Genomic DNA, 10914 nt, shown 5'->3' with positions numbered 1-10914 from the left:
GAAGAGGAGGTACCATGGATGTAGGACGACAGGAAGGAGCTGGTAGCTAAGGGCACAGACAGAGTCTGGGCACAAAGGCCTAGCAGGCCCTGAATGTGACTTAAACATCTATCCTAAAGGCAACTGGAAGCCATTGGAAGTCTTCAAGCAGAGGGACAGGATTTCTTTGTAGAGGCCACTGGTGGAGATGGGTCACTTGGGACTTGTCTCCAGAGTGCAGCCTGGAAATGAAAGTTTGGCTTTGGGCTTGGAATGTGAGCGCCACCAGGCCAACGATCTCTCACCTACTGTGACTTTTGTTGCTTACACATGGCTTTCACAGTCGACTGATGACTGGGCCTCCAGCAATAGGTACCTGGCACACGGGCGCCTCTCAAAAATATTTGCTGAACAAAGAAGTCAGATAGTTGAGCTCTGCTGAGGCCAGGAGATTAAAGCGTTGCTGTAAAAGAGGAGAAAAGGTGGATGGTTTAAAGGACAGGGCCTGCCAATCTGCGGAAACCTCCTGTGCGTTTTCTGGATCGATTTAAACAGCCATGCCACATTCTTGTCCTTAAGGTGTCTATGATTTAATGTGAAGCATCAAAAATCCTTTCTAGATAAAATGCTCTCCTTAAAGTACATGTGTCTTCCTTCCTTCCTTTTTCTTTTCTTTTTTTCAAAAAGATTTATTTTATGCATATGAATACACTAGCTGTCTTCAGACACAGCAGAAGAGGGCATCGGATCCCATTACAGATGGTTGGGAGCCACCATGTGGTTGCTGGGATTTGAACTCAGGACCTCTGGAAGAGCAGTCAGTGCTCTTAACTGCTGAGCCATCTCTCCAACTCTTTCTTTCTTTTCTTTTTTCTTTTTTTCTTGTAGCGTTGTTGTTGTTGTTGTTGTTGTTGTTGTTGTTCTTCTTCTTCTTCTTCTTCTTCTTCTTCTTCTTCTTCTTCTTCTTCTTCTTCTTCTTCTTCTTCTTCTTTTTTTCTTTTTTTTTTTCGGAGCTGGGGACCGAACCCAGGGCCTTGCGCTCGCTAGGCAAGCGCTCTACCGCTGAGCTAAATCCCCAACCCCTCTTTTTCTTCTTTATGGCGCTTTGCAGCCACCATCACCATGTTCCAGTTTTAGGATATTTTCATCATCCTGAAGTTTCCCTCACTCCCATTGCTGCTCCACCTCCAGCCCAGCCTCCTTTCAGCCTCGTGGATTTATCTTTTCTAGGCATTGAGTAAACAGAGCCGTACATCATAGACTTTTAAGTGGCTGGCTCTCGGTAAGTAAGTCTTTGAGATTCACCCATGTCGTAGCAAGCATCTACAGTCGTTCCTTTTTGTTGTTGAATGGTGCCCCATTGTATAGATGTACAATGTTGGATTTACTTACCAACTGATATATGTCCCCATCTTTTGTCTGCTGTGAGTAGCGCTGACTTTTACATTTATGCCATTGTCTGTGAGTGGCCAGGCAGAGAGAGCCTAGAACAGTAGAAAGGGTCAAGGAAGATGGCCCAATTCTAGCTGGAGCAGGAAGTGTGAAATACCAAGTTCACAGAGATGGCTGGGACAGGGGAAGAGCAGTGTAGTCACACACACAGCATCTCCATTTCATAAATGGTGCTAAGTATAAACAACAAAGTGTGCCTTGACCATAGTTCCATGACATAAAGTGTATTTCCAGGGCTGTCCCTCTGTCACAAATGTCCTACCACATAACCTTTCTTATGTTGCAATTAAACAATCTTTAAATCCTTCCATGCCCTGCCCTCATCAACTATCATTCTACTTTCTCTTCTTCTGAACCTTACTTCTTTGGGCACCCTGTGTGTATGGCCCTATGGGATCATACAGCATTTGTCTTATTACAATCGGTGTATTTAATTTACCACGGTACCCTAAAGGTTCGTTCTCATTCACACAAAGACTGCAAGATGGCTTCCTTCTCTTTCAGGGTTGACTAATAGGCCATTGTACACATTTCATTAGTTGATGGGGTCTGGCAAGATGACTGTGAAAGTTAATGTTTCATTTGGTTTGGTTTGGTTTGGTTTCCAACTAGGCACAAGCTGGGGTCATCTGGGAAGAGAGAATCTCAACTGAGAATCCGCCTCTATCAGATTGGCCTGTAGGCAAATCTTTAGGCCATTTTCTTAATAACTGATGAAAGAGGGACCAGAATACTGTGGGCTGTCCCATCCCAGTCTACACCGAGGCAAATAGTCCTGGGGTGTAGAAGAAAGCAGGCAGAGCCAGCCATGAGCAAGCCATGAGGAGTAAGCCAGTAAGCAGCACGCCTCCATAGCCTCTGCTTCAGTTGCTGCCCTGACTTCCCTCAGGACTGTCACCTGGGAGTTATAAGGTGAAATAAACCTTTTCCTCCCCAAAGTCATTTTTAGTTATTGTTTGCTGACAACCAGAGTTCAATATCTGGGATCCCCTTGGTAGAAAGACAACTGACTGATGTATGGATGTGTGCATGTGCACACATGCATACATGCACATAAATAAATATAGTAAAATTAAAAAATTGATGGGGTAAATACAGCCAGAATGCTTTATAAAACCCATCACAATGTCAATAAAAACTATAAAATGAAGGTCTTTCTTCAGCTCAGGAAGATGAAATACATGATCTGTCTTTATAATAAGACTCACATAAATCTATAGCCACACTAAGTGAGCCCGAGAACTTTCTCTAGCTTAAAAAACAAACAAACAAACAAACCCACAAACCCATGAGGCATCACAGGACTCTTGAATGCTACACATACATTTTTTGGAAGAATCCCTTTAAATCGCTGACTACTTCAGCCTAAACATTTCCTCAGAAAATTCTCCTCTTTCCCCACAATCCATGAGGTCATGCCGTGACCTGGTCCTGTTTGGTTTTGTGATAAAAATGTCTGGCTGGAACTTCATCATGCATTTCAAGTTTTCTGTAATACTCAGGGTCAGGCAGGTCAGAGCTGATACCGTGGAGTTTCAGGACAGCACTTATCAGAGAAAGAAGGGATGGCATGGGGTCAGGCTGTCACACCTGATGGCAAAGAGAAAGACTACCCCAGCAAGGAATGGGGAGACGTTTTGAATTTTGTGTTCCAAAGGGAGAATGTAAGCAATGTCCAAGCGTCTCAACGAAAACCTGCTCCTTTTCACAGATGGACAAGGCAGGCAGTTCTTGGAAAAATACCAGAGCAGGGCAGTGTATCCGTCCATTCTATCAGACTCAGGAAGACTGATAACACACAGCAGGAATTCAGATAATAAACTCAGCAAGCTTCAACGGCCATAAACATCAGTAAACACAGTTGAACTGTTGAACAAAGCAGGAAGTCCTCAGGACAGCCCAGGGTAGGCTGAGAGGCTCACTGCTCCCGGGGTAGCAATGTGCATCTGGACCTTCCAACACCTTCTCCAAGTGGCTGGTTCTCCTGACAAGACCATACATAGGTCCGGGGTGCTCTAGGAATGCCACAACTTCCCGGTATACCTGCCCAGATGCCACACCTGTAACTGGTATGGAAGGTGGGTCAATTAAACAGGAGCTATCAAAGGTAGGGAGATAGGAAATCCAACGGAACCTCCCTGGATGCCAGCCTGGCCACACTGGCTGAGGGTAACATGAATAAGCCCCTCCCAGGCAGACTGCTGCTAGGTTAAAGCGATTCCTCCAATTGAGGCTCAGGGCAGAAGACAGTTATTGCTCAAGAACACATCTGGTCCAGTCCTGTGCTGTTATGTGGGCAATAAATTTATCCCCACCTAATTTTGAATGGCATTGGCAGCTATAGTAATCAAATAACAACCATGAAAAGCCTAGAACCTGTTTAGGGTGGGGACACACTGGTCATGGGTCTTCAGTTTGGGCCCATTTGAATTGCCTAGCAAGTGGCTTTTCTCGGTCAGGAAAGCTAGAGTTGTTTTATAGTACGCTCGAAGTTTCGGTTTTGTAAGGTAAGACGTTGGCAAGCCACGCATAGTGCACAACAATATGAATACATTTTGTTTTTGACGATCCTGGGGACCGAGCCCAAAGCCTGGTACACAGTAGGTAAATGTCCTATCACTCAGCTACATTCTCAACCCTACAAAAATACTTGCGGGGTTGGGGATTTAGCTCAGTGGTAGAGCGCTTGCCTAGCAAGCACAAGGCCCTGGGTTCGGTCCCCAGCTCCAAAAAAAAGAAAAAAAAAATACTTGCAATTGTCCACCCAAAATGGGTCTGATCAGTCACCAACGCTATATTGTATTTGTTCACGTATTATTTTTTTTAAACCACAAACAAAAACAAAAACCCAGATTGCACTGGTTCCAAATCAACTGAGTTATAGTTCCTGGGAATAGATCCCAGGCACCATGAATCATGAAATAATAGCACAGACATCATTATCTTTGGAAGCCTGTTAGCCTCCTCCTATGGAGGCAAGACAATCAGACTGCTTGGGGGTGGAGAGGTGGATCAAAGGCGATGAGCAATGGTTGGCATTACAGAGAGCCTGCGTTTACCCCTCAGCACCCACATGGCCGTTCAAAACCATCTGGAACTACAGTCCCAGGGCATCCAGTGTCGTCTTCTGGCCTTTGCAGGCACCAGGCATGTGGCACACTTACATGTATGCAGGCAAGACACCCACACACGTAAGATACAAGTAAAATCAACAGTGTGTTAAAATAAAGGCTAAGAATCAGAACTATCAGTCAACTATACATTTTGGCTACATAAACTAAAGAATCACCAATTAAAAGCAACAGTAAAGAGGAGATACAAAGGTTTGGATGATGTTTGGTTTACTGAGCTCCTTAGTTTTTTTGTGTTTTGGTTTGGTCTGGTTTTTTTTTTTTTTTTTTTTTGGTTTTGGTTTTTGTTCTGTTTTTGTTTTTGTTTTTTGAGACAGGGTTCCTGGCTGTCCTGGAGCTCACTCTGTAGGCCAGGCTGGCCTAGAACTCAGAGACCTAACTGCCTCTGCCTCCCTAGTGCTGGGATTAAAGGTATGTGCTACCACAGTCCGGTGAGTTCTTTAGATGGGAAACTAGCATTTCTAACTAACCGGACTTTATGAATATAAACTGTTTTCTTTATTTAAATTCCTAATTTTCTGAGCTGGTGAGCTGGCTCAGTAGTTAAAAGTGTGTTACCAGGTCAGTAAACCTCACAGCCAGTGTTTGATCCCCAGAACACATGGAGGAAGGAGAGAACTGACTCCCAAAAGTTGTCCTCTGACCCCCCCCCCAAGCATGCCCACACACCTCAGAAATACACACACAATGATAAGAATACAATTTTTAATTCACCAATTTTTGAATAAGCTGTGAGAAAAGGGGTATTCTCTGAAGTTACACCAGTGCTGGTAACTACAAGAGTCCCGTGTAGCTCACCCACTGTGTAAAATTTAAAAGTTTCCTACTGCCAGGAAGTGGAATCCAAGCATGCTCGAGCTATATAGGCAAGATAAGAAACTGTTTGGACAGCCAGGCAAGGTGTCTCAAATCAGCGCTGGTGGTAGACTACAGAGGAACAGGAGGTACAGGGTAGAAACAAGCCAGGGTTAACAGTTCTTGGAAATGCCCTCATCCTGTCCAGGGAGGCTCTCTCTAAGACCCTGTAGAACATGTGTGTTCCCAACTTCCCAGACCAACTTCTTTTGGGAGGGATTCTTTTTTAGTGTATATATGAAAGTATATATGAAACATAAAAGAGTTAATGTGTAGACTTAAGTCCTTAAAGTATCTCCTTTATGTGAATCCAAACGTTCCAAAATATGAAACAATTTGAAGCCTTAAACATGCAGGTCCCAAGCACTTTAGACAAGAGACACTTGATTTGGACACAGGCTCGCAAGCTGCGAGAGAACCGGCGGCAAGCATGTTGGTGTTAAAGCGCATGTGCGTGCTGTGGTGCCTAAAGCGCATGTGCATGCTGTAGCGCCAAGGTGTTAAAGCGCATGTGCGTGCTGTGGGGCCAAATTCTAAAGATGGCCCCCAGACTCCCATGCCATGCTAACGCAGCCCAACAGCAATTTAGGTACTACTAGGAAGGGACATTAGAGACTGAGGATAGAGCCCAAAGGAAGAATGCTTATGGCAAGGTGCAAGGATGGGGTGTGGGGGTTGGGGGAGTGGGTAGGAGATTTATCCAGAAGCGCTGTCAGCCAGCTAAGCTTGGAGGACACAGCACAGTGTCAAAAACAAGAAAGACCCTCTCTCAGCAAAACAAATGATTCCAGGACATTTTCCTCTGATCTCCACATGCACGCTGTGGCCCTCCTACCCCCACCAAATAAATAAAATAAATAAAAATTAAACAATATCAACAAATGGATGTAGAGATTGTTTAAGTGGACCTGGGCCTGACTGGGCACACCATTTGAAAAGCAAACCTCTCCTTTTCTAGCTGGCCGCAGAAGTCAGCGGGATACTGAGCAGGAAGGGGCTGGGTGAATCTTACAGGCTCAAGGGCAATGGTGACAGCTGGGGAGAAGATGGAGACTTTATCAGATAACCAGGAAATGGAATTCGACCAACCACTTGAACGGTTTGGGAAGTGGATTCTACTCGAGGCCCTCCAGATAAGAACCTGTTCCATCTACACTCTGATTTCACCTTCGTGAGAAATTGAGCAGGAAACCAGGCAGAATCCCGAGTGATTTCTAACCTAGAGTTGTTGAGTGCTTACACGTATGCTGCTTTCAGATACCCTGTCTGGCAGAATTCTCGGTAATAAAAAATGAGTACAACTGCCAGAATTGGGAAGGGTTGACAAGGGAAAATGGGACCTGGACTGTGAGATGGTGCAACCTCTTCAGGCAACGATAGAAGTGTCTTATACAGTCAAACCCATATCTGCCCTACGGGTCCCCATTTCAAGAGAAAGGAAAATGTGTCAATAAAAGGTTTATTCACTAACGCTCACGGCAGTGAGCAAGACTGGGCACAGGTCACATGATCGTCAACAGACCTCAAAACCAATGAACTATGAGCACAAATAGGATTGACGTTAAAAAGTAATGGTGAGTGGAAAGTACCAAAGACGGTATGGTGCTCTTTCAGATAACAATGTTCTAAAGAGGCTGACCACCGGTGTGGCTGGATGCCAGAGTGTTGGCCCAGCATCCACCAAGACTGGTTCGATTCCCAGAACTGCACACATGGTGGCACACACCCATACTCCCAACTCTTGGAGGAGGAAGAGGAAGGGGGATAAGTGTTCTAGACTAAGTAAAAGCATTTCTAGGGAGAAATGAATGAGAAAAACAGGTGCCTCAGGGCCCCCGTCTGAAAACAGTCTTTATCTTGCCAGTGATCCAGTTACGTAGGTGGGTATATTCGTCAGGAGTAAGGTACACACATTTCAGTTTGTAAGTTATCTGTCAATAAAAGTATTTTTAAATAAATTGGAAAGGGAATTCAACTCTATATAGCCTCTCTCAAGGAAAGCATACACTTATGGCTAGCCTGGAATTTAATCGTTTCTCACATCATAAGAGGCTTCCCAATTCCCAGAATTCACTGGGTTTCTACCCAGGTGTTTATGTAAGGATTCTAAACACGGCCAAGAGCTGCTGGTTAAACTCTGTTTAACACGGTAATTTCTGGTTTTTGTTTGTTTGCTTGCGTGCTTTGGTTTTCCATGACAGGGTTTCTCCATGTATTACTGGCTGGCCTGGAACTCAATTTGTAGACCATGCTGGCCTCAAACTCACAGAGATCCACCTGCCTCTGCCTCCCCGGTGCTGAGATTAAAGTCATGGGCCACCGCCATCTGACTTCATGGTAGTTTCTAAACCAAAACAACCACCACAATGACATGTGAGGCTTTAAATGTGGACTCCAGTTTCCCCAAAGGAGCCCAAATAGTTGCATGGCTGGAAGGAAAGAATTCCTAGTCCTGACCCTTGGCCAGGTGCCTTGGGCACAGGGAGCGGTGCATGGAACCCTCTCCAGTGAGTCCACATAGGCACGCAGTCACCAGGCAGGGGGATGCGGCTGCGGGTGGAAGGCACGCTGGGAAAACTCTCCTGTTAGCCCAGGAGGAAGGAAATGTGAATGTCTCTTCCATAGATGAGTCATTTTTTGTTGCTGTTTCATCGGAAGGATTATCCCCAAAAGCTTTCTTAGCTGAGTCAGTGATGGGACCGGCTCCATGTATCATAAATAGTTACAAATTATTAGCTGTTGCAAATTCTCTAATTGTTTCCACAAGGGACTTTATGATGAAGTGACGCGATGGGAAATTGAATCCTTGGGTCTTGTTTCTGTGTGTAAGTGTGATGTGTCTGATGTGTCAGGGTTACCACATGCCTGGTTTTGAAATCGAGAGATGTTTGATAATTTGGCTTCGTGTTGAACTGAGACCATTCACTTGGCTTTTTATCCCAAGCTGTCCATGTCTAGCTATTACTTGGATCATAGCACACATACATGTAACACACCCACACAACACACACAACACTCACAACATACACACATACAACACACACACATACCACTCACAACATACACCCACACTACACATACAACACACACACATACAATACACACATATACACACACCACTCACAACATACACACACACAATACACACATATCACTCATATCATACACCCACACCACACTCACAACATACACACATACAACACACACACATACCGCTCACAGCATATGCCCACACTACACATACAACACACACACACAACACACACACAACACACACACATACACACACACAACACACACATATCACTCATATCATACACCCATACCACACACACAACACATACACACACACAACAACACACAACACACAACACACACACACATACACACACACACACATACACATACACACACACATATACACACACCACTCACAACATACACACAATACACACATATCACTCATATCATACACCCACACACACACACAACACACACACCCACACACACCACACAAACACCCCTACACACACACACGTATACACACACACATACACACACACATACACACACACACACACCACACACACAGCACACACACACACAACATACACACACACAACACACACACACACATACACACACACACACACACAACACAACACACACACAACACACACACACACACACACCATGCTGAGGAGAAAGAACAATATTTGTACCAACACAGTTAAAAGTACTGCTCAGTTCTCTAGCCTTCTTTGGACCAGAGGTCTTGGTCTTGTTTGTTTTTAACCTTTTGTTTTAATTTTTTTTTGAAAATGTGTGTGTGTGTGTGTGTGTGTGTGTCTGTGTGTGTGTCTGTGTGTCTGTGTGTCTGTGTGTGTGTCTGTGTGTGTGTCTGTGTGTGTGTCTGTGTGTCTGTGTGTCTGTGTGTGTATCTATTGTGTGTGTCTAGGTGCCTGTGGAGACCAGAGGGTATTGAACCCCCCCGCCCTGAGTTTCTGGACATGTGAGTGAGCACCCTCGTGTGAATGCTAGGACTGAATCTGAGCCCTCTGAATACACTTTTCTGACCCAGTCTCTATGGAGATAGAAACGAGCTCTATGCCCAACTGTCTACCTAAGAAGGACGAGCCTGCTACTCACTCCCTGATGGCTCATCTCCAACCATGGAGTCCCTCTTGATCTCATTATTAAGTCTTTCCTCAGGGCAGCTCTGGAAATGCTGCCCATGTCTGTGATACTGGGGTTCCTTCCAGCGGGGCTGTGAACGTTAGGTACTGAGCTCTGTAGTCTGGTGCTCCATTTTCTGTCCTTAGTTGGATGGATGCTAAACTCTTTCACAGCGTTTATGTGATTGTGGGGTTTATTGCAGCTGTGTGGAATAGTCATTGGTAGCCATAAAAACAAGTAATGGCTTTGACTTTATCACTGTGGAAAGATCCAGAAGAAAAAGAGAATTACCCTCTTTAGGGCATTCAATATGTGGATCCCAAACCAATGGCCACCTGCAATCTGGGAGAAGGGTTTGAAACCTCACAGAAAGGATGAACAACACAACCAGAGAGATGACACAGGTCGCATTGGTCTTAATAACACATCAATGGAGAAGGGTCCTGAAGCCAGCCCAGGCTGCGGGGGACCAGAAGCTGTGTTAGCCGCCAGCCTGGCTTCCTTAAATTTCCAAGTACTCTCCATATCTCTGTATCTGAAAGCCCAAGAGTCAAGCAGCTTTCTTCTCTAATTAGTAAACAGGCCAATGGATGTCACTGTTGCACTGCTGAGACAGAGCCGGGACTCCACGGGACCTTCAGCAGCTGCACACTCAAGCCTTTCACTCGAGCAGACCACACTCTGGATGCACGTGAGCTAAGAGGAGACAGTAACTGAACATCCACACTCACAGAACAGGTGAACGCAACACACAATGAATAGCTGCTTTTACCTAAGCATACATGTCATTCACCAGAAGAAAGGGATCAAGCCAGGTCCTGCGACTTCAAAGACTTCCACACACCATGACTGGGACCACACAAAATGCTCAAGATTCATGTTTGTTGTATACGTGTCATGTTTATGCTGATATTGAGAGTGAGCCCTCTCTTCAATAGCCCGACGAAATGTAAATACATATGTCTAGCTGAGCTGAGCAGGGGTGACACACCTTTAAGGCCAGCACTTGGAAGACAGGGGCAGGTGGACCTCTGAGAGTTGGAGTCTGGACTGATTTATGTATAGAATTTTAGGCCAGCCTGAGTAATACAGTGACACCCTAAGTCAAAAGAAAGAAAGAAAGAAAGAAAGAAAGAAAGAAAGAAAGAAAGAAAGAAAGAAAGAAAGAAAGAGAGAAAGGAGGGAGGGAGGGAGGGAAGGTAAAGGGAGGGAAGGAAGGTAAAGGAAGGGAAGGAAGGAGGAAGGAAGGAGGGAGGGGAGGGAGGGGAAGGGAAAGGGAAGGAATAGAGGAAGGAAGGGAGGGTGGAAGGAAGGAAGAGGA

This window comes from Rattus rattus, chromosome 11 (assembly GCF_011064425.1).
Source record: "Rattus rattus isolate New Zealand chromosome 11, Rrattus_CSIRO_v1, whole genome shotgun sequence".
Lineage (NCBI taxonomy): Eukaryota > Metazoa > Chordata > Mammalia > Rodentia > Muridae > Rattus > Rattus rattus.
This window is presented reverse-complemented; position numbering follows the sequence as displayed.